Source organism: Danio aesculapii, chromosome 6, assembly GCF_903798145.1.
Source record: "Danio aesculapii chromosome 6, fDanAes4.1, whole genome shotgun sequence".
Classification (NCBI taxonomy): Eukaryota; Metazoa; Chordata; class Actinopteri; order Cypriniformes; family Danionidae; genus Danio; species Danio aesculapii.
Window position 1 is genome coordinate 14,578,241 of NC_079440.1, and position 25,632 is coordinate 14,603,872.

A 25,632-nucleotide genomic window follows, 5' to 3' on the forward strand; every position below is an offset into this window, starting at 1 on the left:
AATGAATTAATCTCCCACCCCCTTCATCCCTCACCCCATGCCACCCCCTGGCCCAGTCTAGGTCAGAGGGCCCCCCTCAGCCTGTTGCTGATTGTGAGTGCAGCGGCAGGGAGAAAAAGCACACAATTAGGCACAGATGGCTGTCTGCCTCATGGTGCCCAGCTCGGCTCCCGCTGCAAAGGGCCATTCTGCCGCCTCTCGCTTTGCCCGCAAGTGTAGACTAATTCAAATGAGAGATCAATGAGCGTCAATAGCAAAAGTAACAGTTACAATTATTGTGCCTTTTATTTTCTGTTCCTCCTGAGAGTCGTGGGGGCAGATCCTCTTTTTTTTCTGTTCAACGTGAGATGACATCAGCTCATACGATGCCACTATCTTTTGGATTACGGAAATTCTGTTGTCAAATGGGAACGTTATCACCTTGTCTCACTCCCCTGATGATTTGAGGGGAAATAGGGCCAGATTAGCTGGGTTAATCCGTAATCCCTGAATTTAGCTATTGAGGTAACCGGAGACAAATGCAATCAAGTTTGATCATGCGTCGCTGTCTTGAGGTTTATCTGACAGCTTTTGAATGACAAGTAACCAATCTTAGAATTAAATTTCCATTTCACTGGACGCCATATTATCAGATTTCCGAGGCTATTGTACAGCTTGATGTCTTCACGTTCATTTGAAAGCACAATCTCATTAACAAGGGCTGCCTTGTAACTTTTATACGCTAGGTGGCAATTTTGATGATAATGTGATTTAAAAAAAAATTATTTTGTTTCAATTAAGTCAATTGTAAAAACTATGCACAGCCATAATGTAAATGTGATCAATAAATGATATCAGTAATTAAAAAAAATTTTTAATAATAAATTTAGGACAACACAACTCAAAATAAAGCGTTGAAAAAAATAGCAGCAGCAGCAGCATCACAGCGTTTTCGCCTCTATGTCATTGACAGATGTTTAGTAAACACTAAACGATGCTGAAAACAGCCTGCAATATGCACAAATCGGACACTTGCACACTTTCGCCTATTCGCAGGGAATAAAAGTTTTATCGTTTAAGTATTGTCCGCTGACGTCACTTTGATTCCTTGAAGTGAGGCAGAATAAACCTTGAAAGGACTCTCCTTCAATCTGCTGTTCGTAACTAACACACACACACACAAACACACACGCAGTCACTCACTCACTCACACACACACACCGAGACTCAATTACTGCCCAATTCCCTTCTTCATCATCTCCTGCTACACCGGCCTCTTCCAAAAGCAAATCGAAAAAGGAAAACAAAGAGAAACGTTACCTGAAGTGATACTTCGAAGCCGGAATTACGCGAAGTGTCAAAACTAAAGGTAAGTTTTGAATTTATTGAGAGCTGGATCAGTTATTTCATTGGAGAATCAATGTTGTGTCGCTGGCTGGCTTGATTTCTTAGCGAGGGCAGCTAACTCGATAGTTTCTTTAGGTTTGGCTTCGCGTGTCCCTCGAGCGTAAAAAGCGCAAAACTTGTCAAAACCATTTCGACGGTGTTGTCGGGAAAAGCCGTCCGAGAGACGTATTCCGATGCGATCGCGAATATCGCAAAACTTTACGAGTGGATACAATGTTGCGCGCGGGGGTTGTGACTTCATAATAGGAATCTGCCTTTGTGCCCTCTCGCGTGCGCTTTAACTGTTACGGTTTTTAAACGTAAACTGTTGGTAAACACTCGCGAATGAGTCCAAACATGTTTTGTAAAGAGTAAGCGCTTCCCGGTGGTTCGTTTTGGGTAGGTAAAAACGTAATATTTGATTTTAGAGGATTTGTTTGAAACGGTCGATGCGGGAGAGTCACTTGGAGGAGCTGAAGCTACCTTTGGTCTGTTTAATGTCCGTCTCTCAGATGATGGCATAAGCTAACAGCTCTTCATTGAGACAACAGGATAAAAAAGCGTTTACTTTCTAATTTATTTTGATGGAAATGCGTTAAAGCACGCAGTTTGGTGTGTTTTTTGGACGGGAAATCGCCTGCTTAGTCAGAGCGGGTCGCTGGTGTTGAGTTGGAGCTTCGCGTTGCTCTTATCTTTGTTGCTTCCTTAAAGAGCAGCAGCTGCCGCCTGGCCGAGTTGTTGAAATTTATCCCTTTGTGTATATTACAATATCCTCCATTTTTTCTGCCCTCTAAACAACAAGCCTCACGCCATCTTGGTTAATTTTAACTGGCGGATCCGTGTAGTCTCAGGACTCGACCTGCACATGTCGTTACAGGCAGAAAGTTTAGAAATGTCTTATGTGGTAGCGGTGACGTCATGTGAAGTTTAAGCAAAATGTGATGTTTTGCCATGAAAGCGTCGAATTTGTTATCTCGCCTGACATTGCTGTAAAACTCAGTTTTTCGGTTAGTTTTGTTGTGGGAACCATTCGGTGTGAATAAAAACAAACATTTGAGGCGGTCTCGAGAATTAAACGCGGTGTTTGTAACGATCCGCTGTTTACAGGTGGAATGAATGACATCAGCACGTAATGATGTCATTTAGTGAGGTGAACTGTTTAATGTCTTTTCTTTGTTTTAAATCAAAATGGATTTTTTTTTACAACTCACTTTACAGTTGGGAAATTTCACAATTTCCATTAGGCTTGTGTTGTAATGATGAATCAGTGAAGTATGGTTTCACATCAGCTTTTTCACTCGAAAAAGAGAAAGACCGTTTTGATCTTTTCTGAATTAGCAAATCAGACATATTTAAGCTCACGGGGTTAATAATTATGGTCTCCATGCACAGTCGTTTCCTCACAAGACTTCAAATGTTCTATATACACGCTTTTGAGTACTGTCTGTCTGTATGTTTTATGCATGCATACACACAGGAGTTTTTCTTTACAGTTGACCTCCTAATGTGTTAGAAGTAAGCAAATGAAGTTTAACCTCAGAACATTTGTCGTGGTTTTTGAAGGAACGGACACCTTTAATACACCAAGTGCTACTTGTTGGAAAGTTTCTGTTTTGTAAGTCATGAACTTTTTACAATTAGTGGTCAGTGAGGCAAAGCCCACAGGCTGGCTAAATGGCTGGATTGTGCCTGTTTTCTATCAGTATGGGCTCTGTCTCATCTAGTCCAGTGCCCTAGTCATTATGCATGGAGCAGGCTGTTGTTTTTACAGAATGCCTCAGATGGAGAAGTCAGTGTTTCCACCTCCCATCTCTTTGTCTGACTATGTGCTGCTGCTAAAGCCATGAGAGCAGGGGAGCAGATGTTTAGCCAAACATCCTGACGCGATGCTTTTCTCTTGTGGGAATGCCGCCTCTTCCTCCCTGTTCCTGATGCATCGCCTTGACAGCTGCTTGATTTCATGGAACCGCTAAGAAGCCATTAGCGGTATCAGTGAATTGAAACGGAACAGTCTCACCCACTCTCTTCTTCCATTAGAAATGACTATTGTTGGATGCTTTTTTCTCCCTCTGCGAGAGCGTGTGCGTTTGTGCCTATTCAGAGCACAGTGAAGATCTCTTATATACTAGTGCTGTTTTTCTTAGCCTGAATTAGGGAGAGCAAATCTGTCAGGGCCTGTTTGTGCTGTTGGGGTTTGAAGGGATCTCACACTGTGCTCTCTCAAGCACACCCAGACCCCTGGATTTCTGTAGCTGCGAGGGTGGGGGTGGTGGGGGGAGAAGGAACTTTGCTCAGGGTTAGAGTGTCAGCCGCACGTTTCTGTCCAGGATGTTTGTTGTTTTCCTGACAGGATATGGGTTAGGCCTGTGAGGAGATGTTCATATCTAGGAATTAGTTTAATTTGGGATCTTTAGACAGATCTTGTTTAAGCTCTGTTTGCATGCCTTTGTTGTTTTTACAACAACAACAAATGATTCTAGTGTAATGAGCTGATTATGAGAAATATGGGCTGTTGGAAATGGGTCTCGGGTGGAGAATCTGCCCAATCTAGTACAAGTTTAGCACAGGAAATTCTAACCGCACATGAGATTGGGTTTATAATCTCACTGGGCACTGATCAGTGTGGTTCATTTAAAGATGATTCGAATTTATTGGATGTTCCACTCACTCTGATACATATGAATGACTGGAGAGCAGTTATCGCGCACAGCCTTGCCTGCGTCTCGCAGTCTAAATGGCTCTATGGGGTTTCATTCTACATCTTATTGGATTAGACTATATTATAGTCAACTGCAGTGTATAACATTGTGCCTTTTACTTTAACAACTTACTGTACACTTATTATTTATGCCTTAGGTCTCTTTGTTAAAGGAACTTTTTCTTTTCTTTTTAAACCATTGTTGAACCCATTTTAGATGATTTAAAATCTCTATCCTTTTTTTGGCGCACAGTGGCAGGTGGAAAGGTGAAGCTCTGGAAGGGGGAATGAAAGTAGTAGAAGTAAAAACAGTTTTTCCTTCAGCATCAATCTGGACAGAGACACATTATTTGCTGGATGTTCAGCGAGAACTCATTGATTTTGCTTTTTAAACACCAATCACTCACTGCAGTCTTAATGGCGAAATTGATATTAATGAACTTCGGAACTCTCTGCCTAGAGTTTCTGGATTGTCGTTTGATTTAAACCTCTCATAAAAGTCCAAGGCGGTGAAAAAATCTCACCTGATCATAACACCTGTCATTTAAAGAGCTTGAACGCAAGCGCTTGCTTGATTATACAAGCTTTGGTGTCCCACATGTGTGGCCAGTAACTGCCAAATGAATCAGCCCCGAATACACTCAATGCTGGAAGGTCAGCGTTGAATTTGTTTTCGAGCAGGTTGCGTCCTTGCACTCATAACGACTTGGCAAATCACCTTGTAAATACTGACAGATACTCTTCCCTGTGCTGCTTCATGAGACGACAGTTGGCATGAAGCTAAACAGTATCATGGATAAGTGCATCTCTATCTTGCCTTACTTGGCTAATGATTTATTTTGTCGTTAGCAAACAGCTTTGATTGTAGAATTTCCTCTCACAGTTGGCTCTTACATAATAACGGGTTATATGGGTTGCAGTTTAGTGTGAACATTAGCGCTTGGGAGACAACTGTTTGTGTCAGCACAAGCGCAAGTTGGTCGCGGCAGACTTGATAATTGTGTCGCAAACATGATCTTCTTTACCTTTAGCCTGCCGGTTCGTGGTAACGAGGCAGAAGAGCCAGACATTTCGCATTTGTGCGGACAGTTAAATGAATGGGCTTTTCTACCAGCAGCTGAAGCGGGTCATACCAAACCGACTCTGTTTTCAGATAAACACAGAGAGGACACAGGGGCCGAATTTCAGAGGCAGGCAATTAGCTGCTTTTTGGTTCAGCGTCCCTCGGGCCTCTGTTTATCATTCAATGTGAGAATATCCCTGATGAAACTCAAGGTTATTTTTGTTGGGCTGTCTGAGCGCTTGTTTTTCACAGACAAGGTGAAAGGGTTGATTTTTCCCTCAAGAAAGGCTTCATATTGAGGCTTGAGAAGGAAAATCTCCTTTGCTGTAACTTCACAGTAAGGAATTAAGCTTCGGGAAGTGTATGCTCGGGATACGTTTGTATCTTTCCGTGTTCAGCTGTTAATCAACGAAGCCAATCTTGTGCTCGACACCTGAAGGTCGTCATTCTGAAACCTTTCTGTATGCCTGTTGTTCTGCTTTCCATCTACCTCCCCCCCTCTCTTCTTTCTATCTCTCAGCTCCTCAATGAGGGTTTGAGTGCATTAGTGATTCCGGGCAGAGAAGTATTCTGGAGAGATGAGGGCTGTTTTTTCCACCCTGTGCTGCTTGAGTCTCCGGTGTTGTTTGCCCTCCAGGAGACTGTCATGTTGCCTGTGCCGTGGGTTGCCACTGCGGTGCTCCAGTCCCCCTGCTGAGATAATGGAGCCCGTGTTTGAAATGCCAGTAGTTTGGCCTATTTGTTCTAGTGCTTATCGCTATATTTGCATCCCTAGTTGAAATAGCCAAGATTTCAGGAATGGCAGGAATGATGCTCCTCTGGTGGGAGCGGGCAGAAAGAGAGGCTGGGTGGGATTTGGCGAGAGCCCCCGGATGGATGGATCTATGGGAGAGACTCTTCTGCACTGCACTGTGACAGCTGACTGCAGGACATGCAGTATTTGACCCTCACACACACATACACACTCAAAGACATTCAGAGATTGTGCTAAAGCAGCCCCCTCTTATTTATTGATCTCGCTGCATTTAAAATCTGGTCACTGCCACCACAAAGCCTTTTCATTTTAGCTGTGCTGGCAAAGAGCACCTCGGCGCAGCAAGAATTTCTAAATTTTTAATTTGCGCAGAAAGGCCCACAAAATGACAGGGATGAGACGGAGACAGGAGAGGGATTGAAAATAGAATCATTTCAGCTGACACCATAATGTACTTTGGAAAGCGAGGGCCTTTTTGTTTTGCCTAAAGTTGCTTGCTCTTACATTTTTTCATGTATGCTTTGATTTGATCCCTTTCGACATGAATGGTTATGTGCAGAATTACAGTTAACAGAGCAGTTTAGTGGAGGATACCAGCAATTTAACCCTGACATGACACCTCGAGTGATGTTTTTTTACTAAAATAATTTGACCTGTGTCAAACTAGGTCTTGAACAGTAAACAAACCTCTGCTGGATTAGCTGCGAGGTTTTATAAAAAGATCTCCAGATTGAGAGAGCTGGATTAAGGGTTCTAATCTGCACTCGCGTGAAGGTGCATCATGGTGTGCTCCTGGAGTCTACAGACGCGGGATTAGGCGCTTCAGCAGGCCTCATGCTCACCGACCCGCAACAAATGTGTGTGCGTGTGTGTTTTGAGAGGGGGCTTCTGTCTCAGTCTTTAGAAATTAGGCTGAGGCTGCTTTGTTTAAGGTCGAAGCGAACGGGTGATTCTTTGTTTGAATAATGCAATCAGTTAAAGAGATAAGGTTAAGGGCTGCAGGTTGGTTTGGTAGCGAAAGAGTGTTTGTGTCATCAGATTGTTCAGTGAAACAGACTTTGTGGTGTGGTTCTTTCACATGACACTCAAAAGAAGAGGAAAAACACTACGTGTGCTCTCTCAGTTTCTATCTCTCTGCATTATCTCTGTTGGATGGGTAGAAAGCTGTGAAACCCGTCTGTAATATGAGCAGTCAGTAAACTTGGCAATAGCACATGAAGAAGCCTGATCCGGAGGCCATGAAGAGCCTCTTGTTGAGTCCTTCGAATGTGTTAGTGTGTGTATGATTGCATGGAAGTGCATTTTTGTATGTTTGTTCTGATGGCAGAGGATCATATGGGCAAATTCTAGGGCGAAGGATGAAATGAATGCTAGAGTGAGCAGTGCATCCTTATTTGACCATGCTGTGTGTGTGTGTGTACCTCTGTAACCAAAAGCCTTGTTTTGTGCTCTTAGGGTTTTATTTGAGTGTGTCTTAGTGTGAGCACATGCATACGGGTGACTGTGCATCTGTGTGTGTTTGTGTGCGTGTGTAGATGGAAATATCCTTTGCTCCTGCAGGCTAGAATAAATCCTGTGTGAGAGCTCCCTGGTGTAATCCAAACACTGCCAGCTAATTTAAGCGTGCAGTAGGAGCAACAGCATCTTTCATGAAAACAATGCATTCAGTCTAGAGCTCATCTCCATTTCCTTCAGTCATGTATTCAGCCATCACCTTGACTTCAATGTTACGGCTCAATGCACAGGCCAACACAACTGCTCAAAATGACACCACACCCCAACAGACAAGCTTAACTTTACTGAACATTGCAAAAACATAGCTCAGCAGATCACCACACAACCTAATAATACCGCTCAACACACTACCATAACCTTACATTACAGGCCTAACACACCACAAGATGATCCTCAATATTTAGCCCATACAACAGACTACAACCCAGCACACCACAACACTACATCTAAACCTGCAACCAAAATAAGAGCGCAATACACAGTTCCCGACTGCATGCTTAACACTCTACCACAACTCAACACTGGTCTAAGCACCCAACAGACCAGCATGACTGAACACCACAGTTCAGCACACCACTAACTCCAGCCTACATCTCAAAGCGATAGAGCAACACACCACCAGATGACCAAACATAACAGCTCAAAACACCAACAGAGCAACACAACCTACAGCTCTGTCAACATTACAACCCAAGATAATCCAACTCCTTAACTTGACACTCGATTGAACATTCCAACACAATGCTCATCAGAATTCAACACAGCCAACAGACCTTCACATGACCCAACTAGCTCATCGCACCACCAGATATCCTAACACTGAGCTCATCCCACACAACACAATACCACCAGGTGAAAAATAACAAAATAACAGCTTAACTCACCACTTGACTGAACATCCCAGCAACATGCTCAACACACCACCAGGCAACTCAACAGAATAGACCAGTGTGACAGTTGACTGAACATCCCAACAACATGTTAACAGAAGATCAAATCTCAGTGCTGCATCTTAAAACCCAACAGATGATCCTCAATATTCAGCCCATACTACAGACCATCACACACCACAACACTACATCAAAACATGCAACCAGAATAAGAGCTCAATACATCTCTTGGCTGAACTTCCCAACAGCATGTTTAACACTCTACCACAACTCAACACTGGTCTAAGCACCCAACAGACCAGCATGACCGAACACCACTAACTCCAGACTACATGTCAAAGCGATAAATCAACACCCCACCAGATGACCAAACATAACAGCTCAAAACACCAACAGAGCAGCACAACCTACAGCTCTTGCCCAACATTACAACCCAACCTGCCTCCAGATAATCCAACTCCTCAACTTGATACTCGATTGAACATTCCAACACAATGCTTAACACATCATCATGCATTCACACCAGACGCGGAGGAATCATCAAGTGTGAGTGATTTACATGTTAAGTCAATGCAAAGACGCGATTAGACATCCTGTTGCACGTTTCGCGCCAATGACGCGATTCGTGCAAATGAAGTGGCGCGAATTGAGCGTTTTGTGCGTTTGACATAAATAGCTTAAGTTGGAATCTCAACTTCCGCGGACATCGCGCTGCTTTAACCAATCAGGAGCTTGCTCTTATAGGGGCTTGATTATGACATAGTGCCTGTTGTTGGTGTTCCAAGGGGAATTCCTCCTACCGAGACCAACAACAGCTCATCAAACTGGGCTTGGCTCAGTCTGAAGCACCGCTGAAAGCCTCCATTATCCAGGTACAGTTTCTGGAGGAGTTGATGAACCCACAGAGATGGGCGCACCTCTGAAAGGATCTAGTGGACTCAAACTTGGTGCCGAATGAAAATGCGCTGTGTTTTAGCCTTCGTAAAGCACATAAACACAGCTGTTCTATCAATAAAATCTATGTTAGCCATTTAGCAACAAAGCTAGAGTCAGAAGCCCTGCCAATGACGTAAATTCATGTCAATTGTGAAGTGAATTTGATGCGCGAATGAAGCAAGTGAACCAAAAATGTTCACGCGTGAATATCTCAATACATTCAAGTGTGCTGTATCTGGTGTGGACACAGAATCAGAATTCAACAATGCACAGCCAAAAGACGTTCTTCACTTGACCCAACCAGTTCATCGCACCACCAGATAACCTAACACTGAGCTCACCCCACCCAACACAATACCACCAGGTGAAAAATAACAGCTTAACACGCCACTTGACTGAACATCCCAGCAAACATGCTCAACACACCACCAGGCAACTCAACACAATAGACCAGTTTGACAGTTGACTGAACATCCCAACAACATGCTTAAAAGAACATCAAAACCCAACTCTGCATCTTCATAACCAGTTCAACACAACACTAACTCCAGACTACAACCGATATCATATATATACAACCCCACCGCCCCGCCCCCTCCAAAAAAAAAAAAAAAACCCATAGCATGCATGAATACAGACATTATGTGCACTACAAGATTTGTTAAATTTGCTTTCTCAGTGCTTTTTCTTGAAGATATGAGCAATAAAATGTCTTTGTACTTGATATTCCTCTTACACCTTGTGGACAATAAAGCACATATGTGATCTGCACATGCATTGGATCTGCTAATGATATGAAACTCTGAGCACATACTCTTTTGTATGTAATAAAACCAGTTTACCTTGGGCTTAACACTAAACACTACAAATATAAACCCAATGACACCTATGACAAACCACAATAGCTCAACACACCACTTATGGTGGTACGGTTAGTTACAGTACAGTATAGTATCTTTTTATTTTTTTGACTGTCAATGGTATAGTGAACCATATCGTACTACTTTATTAGCACCCTTTTGTAAGGGTACCTAGCATAATAGTATAGTACCAAACTGTTGAAGCTAGACTCACTGCTAGACACTTTTGTATTAAGAGAGAATTGTCACCAGCATATGCAACAAAACAAAAGCAGGCTTCATTCATCCACCATTGTCTGTATCCCTTTATAATATTATTCACCTAGCAAAATGGACATTGTGTGTAACAGGTTTAATTTAGAATCTTCTAGGCTGCGTCTGAAATCGTATACTTCCATACTATTGACTTTTATTCTAAAATGCGGAAGTGCGTTTGTTTTTTGCGATTGTTTTAGAACTTTGTATTTTGTCATCTATCTACTTAAGTGTGACGTCACGCGATGCGGCTTCCAGGTCCAAGTGCTATATCAAACTGAATGGGGAAACTCATCAAATGATAATAATAAATGTATACAGAGTGCTGTAATATTTTCGAAAATTACAATCGCAATAAATATGTCTATGCCTTCTATTCGATGGCCAGAAAGTGATAAATTTTTTATAAATTGTTTCAGTATTTGTGATGCAGCAAGTCCAGAGATTGATGTATACTATGATTTTAAATAAAATTCACTTTAATGTGTGATATGACTAAAAATTGGCCATAAACAAACATTTTCTCAATTCAAATGAGTAGCGGCTTGGACGCGGAAACAATATTCCATACGTCACGACAACAATATTCCATACGTCACGACAACAAGCGGATAGGAGAAATGACTAGGAATAATAAACAGCAAAAAACGCTCAAACTACTTGCTCTACAAACAAATGTGTTCATGACTATACAGGCAAAAGCAGAATAATATACTAGGAAAATATCAGTTTGCAACATGAAGCAGCATAATGAGCTGTTTTTAACGTGTAAACATGAATGGAAGTGAGACCGGAAGTCTCGAGCCAAAAAGATTCCAATGGCTGCGCCCACTCGAATGCAATGAATGGGGTCAATATAGTACGCTAAAAACAGTATGCGAGCCGAGTAGTATGTCCAAATTAATTTGAAAGACGGTATGCAAAAAGTATCCAGATGACTTAATACTACCAACAGCGAGATTCTGAAGTGCGCATCTGATGCATGCTACACTATCCCATGAAGCCCTGTAAGAGAATTCATGAATGGGAGTAAAGCGACACAACTGACGTGGGTAGGACATAAAAAATGGCGGATGTAATAATATAATATATATATATATATATATATATATATATAATATATATATAATATATAATAGTTCCATTCGTACTACACACATTCAAACAGTATAGAACGTACTTTACTTTTCAGTAAAGAGTAGTAAATTTAAATTCATATGCAGTACAGACAGAGTGGTAGGCGATTTTGGACGTAGCTAGTTTCCTCTATAATGATTTGTGTATGTACAATGTATTATGTATCTGGGCTTGCCGTAGAAAGATCCTGCACACAGTGCATTTCAGATCAACACAGTTTAGCTACAGTATTTCCCTATATAATCTTAAATAACATTTTAGATGAACATTAAAACTCTTTGACATGAATAAGTGACGATTTCAGCATCTTGCAAGATAATAGCTTCTTGAAGTGGGAGGGGTTTAGGCATAGGACGATAACCGTTTTTCAAGGTATAACATGGTTTGGAAAAGTCAAGGTTATAAAACCACCAACATTTTCTGTAATACCGTTCCTAAGGTATGTGTAAGATTTTTTATTTACTTTTTTCTTTAGGACAACAGTATCTCCAGCAGAAAAAATATCCCAAGATGCCGTTTTAAATGGTAAAGAAATCTGTGTTTTTGAAACTAATGAAGACAGCAGAAGTCAATGATTCATTTGAATTATTTAGCCTGACATGTTTACTGTTCTAAAATATGAAATAAATCTTTCAAAAAATAAAATATATTGTTTTCAAAGGTGAAAATGTTTTAGTTTTTTTACCCAGACGTTTAAAATTGATATATTTTAGAGCAGTGATCACAGTACCGTGATACTGTGAAAACGTGATATTTTTATCCAAGGTGATCATACCGTCAGAATCTTATAGCGGCCCATGCCTAGGCGGGATATATTTAATACAAAAGAGCATTTGATTGGTCAGAAGAGTTGATGAGAATCTGAAGAATGAGGTGACTTCTAAAAAAAAAAAAACCATTAATTCATTTTGCCAGGAGGTAACAAACCTAATTATTTGAATGTTAATATTTCCAATATATGAATTTTGTCACTGTTTTGGAGCACGCTAGATTATTGACCCTATGCTTCACGTATGAGAGGGTGCAGCCATTGGAATCTTTTTGGCTTAAGACTTCCAGTCTCATTCACTTCCTTTCATTTTTAGACATCAAAAACAACTCGTTCTGCTGCTTGATGTTGCAAACTGATATTTTCCTAGTATATTATTCTGCTTTTGCCTGTATAGTCATGCACACGCTTGTTTCTAGAGCAAGTCGTTTGACCATTTTCTGCTGTTTATTATTCCAAGTCATTTCTCCCATAGGCAACTGAATCGGAAGTTCTGGAATCGTTGTAAAAATGAGCGCACTTTCACATTTTAGAATAAGGTCAATAGATTACCTTAAAACTAATATGTTGATACTGACAATTTCATTTTGAATTAATCGGGACTTTAAAAGCAGGTGTAAACAGGGTGACATAATAACAGTACAATATAATTGGTTTCTTCACCACTGTACACCCATCAGCCAACCTGTTATCACCAACACCAATTATGCAGCAGTAGATATCATGGTAATGCTCCTAATATATTGTAGTATTTGTTCCAAACACATTTGATTCTGTTTTGTATAAACAGGAAGGCATTTTCCCCTCATTGCTGCAGATTTTCTGGATTGATGTCAGGTTGATGGCGAGAGTTTTCACGTTGGGTGTGTTGAGCTTAGGGATGATAGATGACTATCTGGTTGGTTTGTGTGTGTCAGTGTGTTTGTACGTATGTGTGTGTATGTGTTTGAGAGGAAGGCGTGACAGCTGCATAGGCAGCAGGATTGACCTTCACGCAGAGAAATCTCAAGGCCTGTTTGATTACACGGTATTCTGCTGCTTTGCGTTCTTTAGCGCTTAACTTAATTCTCGAACAGCGTTTAATATGTGATCGGCTACTTTTGACTGCCAGTGTTATTGTACAGGACCCTCAATTAGAGTACATGTTGTTCACATAATATGGTCACATCATGTAAAGTTGTTATCTTTGTTGATTGAAACAGTGGTATTATTCCAGTATTTGTATATATTACGGCTGATACAAAGTGGCCTTAAAGAGTTTGCTACAATGATGTTTGGACACTTAAGATTACAGGCAGGGTTTCATTTTCTTTTTGTGGTTTATTTAAAAAAAACGTGTTTGATTTGGGGCGGCATAGTGGCTCAGTGGTTAGCACAACAAGATGGTCACTGATTCGAGTCCCAGCTGAGTCAGTTGGCATTTCTGTGTGGAGTTATGTTCTCCCAGTGTTGGGGTTTGTTTCTTTCAGGTGCTCTAGTTTCCCCCATAGTCCAAAGACATGTGCTATAGGTGAATTGAATAAACTAAATTGTCCATAATGTATGTATGTGAATGTGAGAGTGTTTGGGTGTTTCTCAGTACTGCGTTGCAGCGTGAAGGGCATTCACTGTGTAAAACATATGCTGGATATGTTGGCGGTTCATTCCACTGTGGTGGTCCCTGATGAATAAAGGGATTAACGTAGACTAACCATATTCCGTACACAATGATGTTCCGTACAGATTACCTTTTAACAGCAGTCCCTGATAAATACATCCGGGTCGTAGACGAGCTAAATATCTGTGTAATCTTTATTTCTCACTCTTTCACCTACGAGCACAATAGAGACCCTCACAATTCAATTCAAATCAATTCAATTTACCTTTATTTGTATAGCACTTTTACAATGTAGATTGTGTCAAAGTAGCTTCACATAAAAGGTCATAGTAAAATAGAACAGTGTAGTTCAGTTTTTAGTGTTTAAGTTCAGTTCAGTTTAGCTCAGTTCAGTGTGGTTTAACCCTCACACCATATTTTTTTTCAATATTCAATATTTTTTTTCAATATTTCAATATTCACCATATTTTTTTCAAAATTCAATAAGTTTGCTACGTTCACCTAATGCGCTTGAAAATAGACAGTGGGCAAGCTCAAGGGGCGAGTCTCGCTTGGGAAGAGATACATTTGGAGCAACGACAATATGCATTTGCATTTAATTTATGCATCGCACAGTATTACAGTCTTCATGAAATGGATATTATGTTATCACAAATTGTTAAATAAATGATCTTTTGTTGAATAAATGCTTTGAAATGGGGATATTTAAACGTAAGTTGTGGGTGATGACCGCATAGCTCAACTCTCCCCCAGAGAAAGGCTGAGAGACAGCCTGCAAACACTGTTTGGATAATCTTTGTGCAGTGATGATGTTTATATTTTTAAAAGGTCAGTTAAGTTAGTGTTAATTTGCATGAATTTAATGTTTTAATATTTAAAATGTCATTTTGTAAAACAATAAACATGATATAAAATAAATGACTGTAAAGTTATTTAATTTCAAACTTTCATAAAAAGTTATTAAATATAACATTAACTTTAAGTGAAGTTATTATTGTTACCACAATAATAGTATATTCTGACTTTGGTTTTTAATAAGACTTAAAGCAATGTCTATTTTTACCGGTGAATTGAAGTTATGTGCCCTGTATGGAACACTATTTTAATAGTGTACGGAACACCGTTAATACCTATCATCTTCCATACACCTTTTCTCAAAAACTACTGGTCCAAAAGAAATCAATCAAAATTTGGATTGTGCAATAGGTATTCAACATGAGAATGATCACACAAACATGCTTATCTGGATTTCAATGACGGATGAGGGGCTGTTGGAGTGCGCTGAATAGCGAAACGTGTACGGAACATGGTTAGTCTACGTTAAGTGGAAGGAAAATGAATGAATGATTACAGTTTGTATACAACTGCCGTTAATTGAGTAAACAGATGATCTTAAGAATAGAATATCTTCTGTAAATTCTGATATTTTTTGAGGGTCTAGATTTGATCTTCTCTTTTAGGTGTGTATGTACGCAAAATTACAAAACAAATTGATATTAAGCTTTCTTTAATATACTGCCATTATGACTCAAGTGCAATGGGATTCTCAACTCTGAAACATTTCGAAACAATGTGCAAACACACGAGATTCCTTTGACTGACTTGTAACCACAGTTTTTAAGTGAGTGTTCTCAAAAGCTCTGCTAAGGCTTTGCATTTTGCATGCGTTTTACACTGTTTCACTTAAAAGCTAAGCAAAAGTAAAGCCTCTGATCATTTTCCCATTAGTTTGTTTGTTTTCGTATCTGGGAGTGCCCAAAACATGTTTTCTATTCCTGCCGTGCCTGGCGATGACTGCAGAGCTTCAGAAACTTTCCCACATGTTCTACCTTTGTTTAAAAAGCGCTCCATTTCATGTGGAGACACATGAGTGTGTTTTTTTCTCCCTCTTTTGCTCACTCTTGTTCCTCCTTTTTGCTTCCATCTGGTCTTCATTTCCAGCAGACTTCAAAGGTGAAGGAAAGCGAGGATAGGAAATGGGTTGAATATTAATTTGCCCTTATTGTCACGAGTTGCACAGATGAACTTTTACCACAAATGTAAAGCTAAATTACCGCAGTGTTTAGCAATCTGTTCAAAGACGATTGCCGTGTCCTTGTGTGTGTGTGAGAGAGAGCGACTCTGTTTGTGTGTGTGTGTAGCACGGTTCTTCCATTAGCGTGTGAGTGATGACCTCCAGTGTGGGCAGTTTAAGTTATAGCCCACCCCCTCCTCTCTCTCAGATGGAGCTAATTGTCTGGTGGCCATTTTTGAGGAAGTGTTTCCAGGTATGAGTCGTTTTTTTTTTTTTTTCTTCTTTTTGGATGGCTGTGTCCTTTCTCCCATTGTATTTATCTTTTTTCATCCTTTCTTTTCTGGAAACAGTCTTCGAAAGAGACCGCAATTGGCTTAATGATTAAGAAGTAGGGCTGTGCAATTTGGGCTAAATATCTAATTGCGTTTTTTTTTTTTTTGACAGATATTCGATTCGATGTGATTGTGATTTGATTCATGATTTAATTCAGGTTCCAAGCTGATATTAATGTAATTCAAGCTTCAGCTCAATAATCTGTAAGCCGTTGCAACAATTCTGCGACAGCTCTTAAAAATGACCTGTTTTTGTTCGGTGTCTGTGACTTTGAAACCAAAATATTCCCATAATACAAAAGCTGTTTTTCGTTGATATTAATTAGTCTATATATGCTTCTGAAGCAGCCGACGCCAAAATCCCACTTGCCAGCACTTTCCATGTTTCCTTTTTTGATATTGTAAACGTAGTTTGGTTGCGCAATTCTGATTGGGCAGGACAAAAGTGTGCTCACTCAATTGGCTAGTTAAAAAGCCCCGGTCAGATCACACGATTTTGGCACAATTTCCGTGACGTAGGGTGTCATAGGGAGTCGTAAACGATAAATGGACGTCGTGACACAAGATTCAATTGTAATGTGGCATAATTCACGACAACCAATACCATGTCTGTGATGCCTCACGACACCATCGCAGAAAGTCTACCATGTTTAATTCTCTGAAGCATAGCGGACTGATTTTAAAACACTTCACCTCAGACGTTATTCGTTATTTTTGTTTACATATATACATATATATTTTATGTTACAACCACTTGTGATTTAACTAATCGCTAGACATGGGACGATAACCGTTTTCAAGGTGTACTGTGGTTTGGAAAAGTCAAGGTTTTAAAACAGCCAAAATTTTCTGTAATACCGTTCCTAATGTATTTGTAGGATTTTTTATTTACTTTTTTTTTATTTAGTTTTTTAGGACAACAGTATCTCCAGCAGAAAAATATCCAAAGATGCCTTTTTAAATTGTAATTATTCACTAAATTATAAATAAATAAATAAATAAATATATATAAATATATATATATAATATTTTTTTATAATTCTCTTTATTAAATTTTTTTTACATCAATACAAATGATAACTTTTATATGTATACTTTTTTCTTTTTAAACACAAAGTTGTAACATCATGTTACTATTATATAAGAGAAGTAAAAAAAAACGTGAAAAGTGAGGGGGAAGGGGCAAAAAAAAAACTAAATATGGGGGGATATTTGAGGTGTTTCTACTAGGGTTCAATCACTGCTCTCTTGTTAAAGTGCTCAATAAATGAATTTCCATACTACATCAAAATTCTTAGTTTTATTTTTTAGGGAAAGCCTTAGCTTCTCAAGTTGCAGACAGGACATGACATTTTTTATTAATGTGGAGCAACATGGAGGGTCTTCTTGTTTCCAATTTAGTAAAATCAATCTACATGCCAAAAGGGTTATAAATCTAATCACTGTACGTTGATTATTAGATAATTCTGCATCATCACTGACACCAAATAAAGCTATAATAGGCCCAGGGTATAAATTGTTTTTAAAGGGGGAAAAAATTGTTGTTTTTTCACCCAGACATTTAAAAAGATTAGCAATCTTTAAGACTAGTAATCACAATACTGTGAAACCATGATTTTTTTTATCCAAGGTGATCATACAGTCAGACTCTTATACGGGCCCATGCTTACTAATCGCAATGTTTCAAATTGCGATTCGATTTCAATTAATCACACAGCCCTAATAAGGAATGAGATTATCAGCAAGAGAGCTCAGTGGTTAGCACTGTCACCTCACAGCAAGAAGTCCTGGCTCTCCTTTCTCTCTCTCTCAGATGGAGGTAATGGTCTGGTGGCCATTTTTCGAGGAAGTGTTTCCAGGTATGAGTTGTTTTCTTCTCCTCTCTGGATGTCCTTTCTCCCTTTGTGTTTATCTGTTTTCCATCCTTTCTTTTCTGGATACAGTCTCCCAGAGAGACAGCAATTGGCCTAATGATTAAGGAATGAGATTATCAACAAGAGAGACCTGGTCCGTGGCTGTTTTTTTCTCAGTCACAGAACTCACACACACAGATTCCATTTTGTCAGCTTTCAGCTGGGCATAATACAGCGATAAAAGACTCTGCCCTGCAGCCACACTGAATCATACAGAGCAAAGAGAGCGAGAGAGAGTAAGAAAGAGATGAGAAAGCAAGAGAAAAGGAAAGAGAAGTCTCTTTGTGCTGTGTGTGCTCATATTGTATGAAAAAAGATGAATCACTTCTATTTAGGGATCAGTTTCCTGAAACTGGACGGGTGAGACGATTCCACGGGAGATAGATTGTCGGGACTTGCCTGTGTTTCTCTGAAGGGCTGGAGCTAAACGTCTGCAGTCGTGGCAAGGTGCTCCCTAAAGGACTGGCTCCTCCGACAGGAAGTATCAACCTGGAAAAGAAAGAACAAAAAAAGAAAGAAAAAAAACTCCCCTCCTGTCTTTTTGCTGCTCGCACACCATCTTCACAGCTGCGCACAGTTTGCAGTCTATCCGAAGGGGGTGCGTTATCATTTCATCTAAATTCCTCCCCCTAGGCAAGTCAATAAAAAAAAATGTAGCGTCAAGACGTTTTTGATTAGCTGGTCCTCAGGATGGATGAAGATGTTTGGGGAAAGCTCAGCTCTTGCAGAGCCACTACACACAGATTCTTGCCCTAGTAGTAATAATCAGGCCGTACAAATCGTGTAGAAAATGATCAACCCCACCATCACGCTCGCCATTATCCCAGTCCTGGACTCTCTGAGCTGTCATTACGACTGAACCCCCATCGGTGACATCAGCTCTAACGCTGCACATGTCCTTGGCCACTGCGGCGATGGAGCGATTCCACCACGGACGGATGAGCTGGATTTTGATTGACACGTGGATGCTGTCTGTCACAGCCTGGCTCTGTGTGTAGCAAACAGTGGTAAACTGTTCCAGACGTCTAACTCTGGGCCAGATGGAAATGTTTTAAAGAACTAAAAAGAGGAACTAACTGCCCAGCCACAGATTACTCGGAGTGTGTCTGCTGTTCGTTTGTGGTGGTAATTTGTTTTAGCTTTTTTTCCTGCCTGTGCATGTGGTGTTTGTTTCTGAGCAGTGTGTGTATGTGCAACTTGTTATCTGTGCAGATTGAGGCGATTGGGAGCCGAATCTGATTTGTGTGTCTGTTTCACCTTTGCTGCGATGTTCCTGATAATTCTTAAACACACACACACACACACACACACAAACACACGAAAACTGGAGCAGGCTGGTTTTCTCCACAAGACAGCGTGTGTGCTTGGAAAATCGTCCCACACACCCTGGGTTTTAAAGCCTTACTGTAATTCCAACAGGTTTAGCAGGAAAAGAGACTGAACCGGGAGCGTGTGTGAGCATTCACGCATTCATGTGTTTTTACTTTACTTGTGTGGGCATGTGAAAAGTGGTTGTCAGTGTCTTTGTGTACGTTTGCTTGTGTTTTTCTTAGTTTAAACCATTGGCAGCCGCAGGTTGGGTGTAAACACACGGCGTTTCACAAGCCACAGTGCTGTAACCTGTTGCCGTTGACTGTTCTCCTTGAGGCTGAAGCTTGTTATTATTAGGTTTTATACTATAGCGCAGTTTATCTCAATTTCGCTTCTGTTTAGTGGCTAAATATATGCCATTAATGCTCTTTCCTCTCTGTGTTTCTCCTACAGGTGGACAAGCAGTGATGTCACATAGCTGAGGACACTCCCACTCAGTGAGTATTCATGCTGTAATAGCCACTTGTCATCACTTTTTTATTCCATAAACCTTCCTTCTGTGACTTTGCATTTGTTGCAAGACCAGTTTTGAAGTCATTTGTCACGGTTATGCACCTCTGTGTTTGTTTCGGGTAATTGGACGCTGTAACCGAAAGGGTGAACACAGATTCAGCCGATTTAAACCTAATTTAATTTCATCCTTAGGATGTGAGCCTCTCTTTTTACCCCTCTCCCTCCCAATTAGCTGAAACAAAGCTCTCCAAAGGCAATTGTTGGGTTGACATTGCTTAAGCGTGCTCTCTTTTTTTTCTGTGTGTTTGTAAAGATCTTTAATTTGCCAATTCATTTTCACAGCCGAGTCTCTTGAACGAACCACTGCGGTGGAGAGAGTTTGCACTCTGGAACAAACAAATCAGCCGGTTTCTCTCTCCCTGTGTGGGCTCAGGCTAATTGGTAGCGCGGATGCTGGTCGTGGTGTTAGCGGTGATGCTAGGCGGGGCGGCAGCCTCTCAGGGCTCTCTGCTCGGCTGCATCGTTTTATTCCCCAGCTCCCTGGTGGTTTCAGAGAGTGACAGAAATACAAGGGCATTTCTTTCCACTCGCTCGCCATCTCCTTCTCCCTCTCGTTCGCTCTGTCTATACCACTAACAAGTGACAATGTAGAGTTTGAGTTCTGGAGTGCTTAAAGACTGGGAAACGGACTGCAGCTGCCTCAGGTGAACACGCAGCTGTGTGTAGACCGAGTGTTTCCTCAGATGTGGGTGTGAGTCTGTGTGTGTGTGTGTGTGGTGGCTTGTGGATGACTTTTATCAGAAAAGTGGAAACCGTATCCACCTTTTTCCACACATGACTACTGCATTTTAAAGTTTGAGTTGCACTTCTGATTTGGTAAACTTCCATTTACTAGAATTGAAACAATCACTGCAAATAATAAGGGTTACAAATAATCTAAATCTGAATGAGGCTTTGTGCTTTTTTTTTATCAAAAAGTAGCATGATGTTTGGTGTTTTAATGGGATAGTTCATCCAAAAATGAAAATGACCTCATAATTTATTCTCCCTCTTGTGGTTTTAAACCATTTATGAGTTTCTTTGTTTTGTTGAGCATAAAAGAAGATATTTTGAAGAATGCTGGTTGTTGGGACCCATCAACTTCCATAGTAGGATAAATTACTATGGAAGTCAATGGGTCCCAGCATTTTTCAAGATATCTTTTTCTGTGCTCAACAGAAGATATAGGTTTTGAACAAGGGAAGGGTGAGTAAATGATGACAGAATTAAAAGTTGCGTGAACTATCCCTTTAAATCTATCTTTTAGATCTATTAATCTATCAAACTATCCCGGCAGCTAGCGCTCTGCAACTCTCACATGGTTGCCCACCGAAGCTAAGCAGGGTTGCACCCTGTCAGTACCTGGATGGGAGACCACATGGGAAAGCTAGGTTGTTGCCGGAAGTGGTGTTAGTGAGGCCAGCAGGGAGTGCTTAACCTGCATATGTGTGGGTCCTAACACCCCAGTATAGTGAAGGGGATTCCATACTGCTCAGTGAGCACCGTCTTTCGGATGAGACATTTAACCGAGGTCTTGACTCTCTGTGGTCGTTAAAAATCCCAGGATGTCCTTCAATAAAGAGTAGGGGTTTAACCCTGGCATCCTGGCCAAATTTGTCCACTGGTCTATGTCCATGATGGCCATCCCCATATCATAATATGGCTGCCGTTGCCTCATCCAGGTGGATGCTGCACACTGATAGCGGATAAGGAGATTCATCGCGGAACTGCGAACAAAGCACTTTTCACTGTCTTATTTTCTCATTGCATTCCAGTAATAATCAATGTACATCCATAATATTGCTTCGGAAACACTTTGTTTGAGTTTTTTGGGCTATAGTAATGGCCTGCTGAAAGCAGTTTGCTAATTTTAATAATTTGCTTATTAATATTGAATGGATAAGAATAATCAGAACCTCATTCTACACCGTATTCTTTTTGTTTTAATAATTTCACAAATTGTTTGTTGTTTAACAGAAGTTATCTCCATAATTAATGCAAAGCATCATGTTGCATATGCAAAATGTGGATATAGGGAAGGAAATGTATGCATGGTAGAACTGGCAGAATGGGATGGGGGAAAACGGAGAGATATAGAGGAAATAAGCAGACAAAGAAAGCAAGACAAAGACGGTCCCTCAGCTCCTCAGCTACACATCATTGCGGCCTCTCGCATTGGCAGCAGTCACTGCCACCGTCTCAGCCATCAATAATGGTAATGGAAGCTCCATCCGAGCATTGATTTCTGGGAATTGTAGGAAAGCGTGAAGGGTCATCCGTGCTCAACGGCTCTGCTCGTTTAGTAAAGGCGAGACAGGTCAGGTTTTCAGCATGAATCACACTAACATTCCTGTATGTCTGACTTACAAGGCAGTCTTGCATTGATGGCACCGCCGTGCATGTCCTTTCAACGCCTATGCATTGACCTAGAAAGGAGAGAAAAATTGGGGAAAACGTGTTGTTTTTGGGGCTGGCAATTTAACTGAATCATTTACTATAATTAGTTAAGAAAATAAGGTGTTAAAGGAATTGACACATTTAAACATGGCCCCTGACTTACAGGAAACATGTTTTATAAGAACACTTAATAAAAACAGGCAGCAGTGGTTTCCCTTACATCTAAAAGTGCAGCATTATTAAACAGTACGGTCAAACCTTCTTTTAAGGTGCAATTCTTGCTATTAAAAGCCATTAACTATGCGTTTTAAGTCAATAAACTCTTAATAATAGTTATTAAGATAGTAGTTTAGGTATTGGGGTAGGATTAGTGATATAATATGAACTTCACAAGTACAAATATTTAGCCAATATCTTAATAATAAGAAGGTAATAAGCCACTAGTTGGTGAGAATTGATACTTAAACTCACGTGTTACTATGTGGACATATGTTTAGTCATAGGGAAATAAATAAGATTGCCTTTTAAATAGGGCTGGGCGATATTGCAAAAAAAATTATCATGATATCATTTACATTTGATATCAATAATTTGTTTTTTAACCACTTTATTTTAATTTACCAACATTACTAAGGTAAATAGTTTTAATAGTCAAAAACAAAAATATTTCAACAAAATATCTGCTCTCTTTATGATAAAATAAACATAAGTGTTAAAGAGACTCTTAAACTTGATAAATAATATGTTACAAAGTGTGTGCAATGGTAAAGTGTAAATACTGAGCAATTAAAGCAAACGTAAGGTGTGAATACTAATGATACAGTAAACCTCAAACTCTGTAAACAAAACTAATTATGATGATCAAATATGAGCTTTCAAGTAAAGGAGCCAGCCAACATTATTCAAATACATATTGCAACATTACAAATTGTGAAGTTAAATGACTTTATAACTCCCTATGCTAAAAAAAATATTTTAGATGGGGTGCTAGTGGCTGAGATGCACAAGAAAAGAAACCTAAAAGCCACTCTGGCGACATCCTTACACCCTTTTTTATTTACAATCTCCTCACTGCTGCTATACGGCACTCATTTTCACATGTGTTGTTATTCTGGCCTGAAGTGACAAGCACGTGCGCGTGGAAAGTAAAAAGCGATGTAGTGTTTGGGAGCACTATGTTTGTGTGAGGTAACTAGTCTGCTGTTATTACTGAAATGTGTATATTCCTTACAAAGTGTGAAGCTGATTGGTTAGTTTTACTTGCACGAATTGCGGTGTGCTTGCAGCATTCGGAGAAGTTGAGATGTTTTCAACTAGGTGTGGCTGGAAAACATGCGCAAATGTAATAAATATAACAACATGCGCTCTCATTTGCGCATTGTGCAAGTCGCGCGCCTCTATTTTAAATGACAAACTTACACCCTAAGCTTATTGGCACTGCTTCCAATGTGTGTGCTCACCAGCCACATTTTAATAAAACGATAGCCTTCATAGCGAAACTACACAACAGATCTTTTTTTATCAATATTGACAATGGTGTTCAGTCAATAAATATCGATACCGATTTTATAGCCCAGCCCTACTTCTAAATCCACTACTTGTAATATCTTTTTCAGTAAGGATTAATTTATATTAGTGAACATTGAAATACACAAGTAATGGTGACTGAATATGGCCTAAAAACCATTTAATATACTTAATATTAGATTCAGCAGTCCTCTATAGCTCAAACACTAATGTTGTTTTCACTCATGAGCATAGAATTATACATATGTAAACTCTCTGGCAAATGCATGAAAGTAAATGTAGAGTTAACTGATATTAGAAACTTCACAAAGGCACTCAAGAGTATCGGTTATAAGGATGAACTTTCCTTTCTCATGAAAGAAGAAAGGACAGAACAAAACAAAACAAAAATGGCTTGGACACCCAGAGGGAATTGCAAAAGTTTGTAGATAGTGAGAATATCATCCAGTGTCTTTGGAGAGTTGATATTGTAAAGTAAAATCAGCTCTGTCAGGACACATCGAGGAAAAACACACTCCTCTATCCTTTTCGGGGGTAATAAGTTGTAGTTGCTGAAAATGCTGTAGACTGTATGGAAGACAGAGCTGAGCTCTTGCAATCTTGCCCAGGGGCAAACCAGCTATTTATTAGCGCACATGTTAAACCCTCTCTCTTCAAAGCAAACTTTCCTCCCAGCCTCCCACAGAGGGGGAAAGAGAATAATAAAGCAGAGGAAATGGCATTTCTCTGCACAAAGTGGATATGAGTGTGTTCAGTGTAACCAACTACTCTTTATTTCGAGTGGAGAAAGAATGGAGAATGAAAGCGAAGGAAGACAAAAGAGGGTGGTGAAAAGGAAAAAAAAGAAGCAAGAGAGTGTGTTTGAGCATAGATCTTGGCCAGGCAGTGTCAGGCTCCTGGCCTCTCTCTTTCTCTTTCCTGCGTCCCCGGGGACGGCTCATAGCTCATACATCCTGCTGGAGAGATCTTGAGCAGGAATCATGGTAGAGGGCTCTGTTTTCATTGCTGGTGCTGTGCAGGAGGAGTGTGTCTGTACTTGTGCGTCAGAGGCAAAACATACTGTTTGTTTGATTCAAATAATGCAGGCCTGCTGGATTCTGTGCATGCGTGTGTGAAAAGTGTAATGGACCCCTGCCTGAACTCTGCTGGGCCCTCCAGATCCCTGGTGAGAGTTATTACCTCAGTACAAAATGCTGGACACACACATGCACACTCGCAGCAAAGGACAGAGTTTGTAGTGGTGTGCATCAGTTGTCTGTCATTGCCCTCATTTGGTTTCTCCCTGTCCCACCCCAGCAAACAATATTGTGTTTAATAGATGTCTAATAGACATTTAAACGTAGAAAGCTTGGCTAAAACAAGGCTAAACTTAGGCTGTCTATTAGACGTCTATTAGATGTTCACAGACAGCCCAAATCTAGCCTTGGTTTAGCCAAGATGACTATGTTTAGATGTCTATTAGACATAGATTAGACATCTTTTAAAAACAAAAAAATGCTTGCCGGGTCTTCTTACCACTTGCGATTTGACTGTTCCTTCCTGACTTCAATATTAAGTATTAAATATTAAGACCATGCTGATTCTGACTGTACTGGAAGATACAACAATACATACTGAATCATCAGTAGAGTCAGTTAGATGAGGCAGTTAACATTCAGAGTACATGTCATAAATATAATCTATTATCTTCACTTAACCAGCCCCCCCACTCCTTAACTTGCATAATAGTGTCTTCTTTAATATGTCC

The 25,632-nt window shown here is 40.2% G+C and overlaps 1 protein-coding gene across 1 annotated transcript in view; it reads left to right on the plus strand.

Moving 5' to 3' along the window:
* Positions 1-1,145: 1,145 nt before the first annotated feature.
* baz2ba (bromodomain adjacent to zinc finger domain, 2Ba) overlaps positions 1,146-25,632 on the plus strand; it is a 181,336-nt gene continuing 156,849 nt past the window's right edge. Inside the window, 2 exon segments of the mRNA XM_056459614.1 lie at positions 1,146-1,348; positions 19,863-19,906. The gene's annotated coding sequence lies outside the window, so the exon portion shown is untranslated.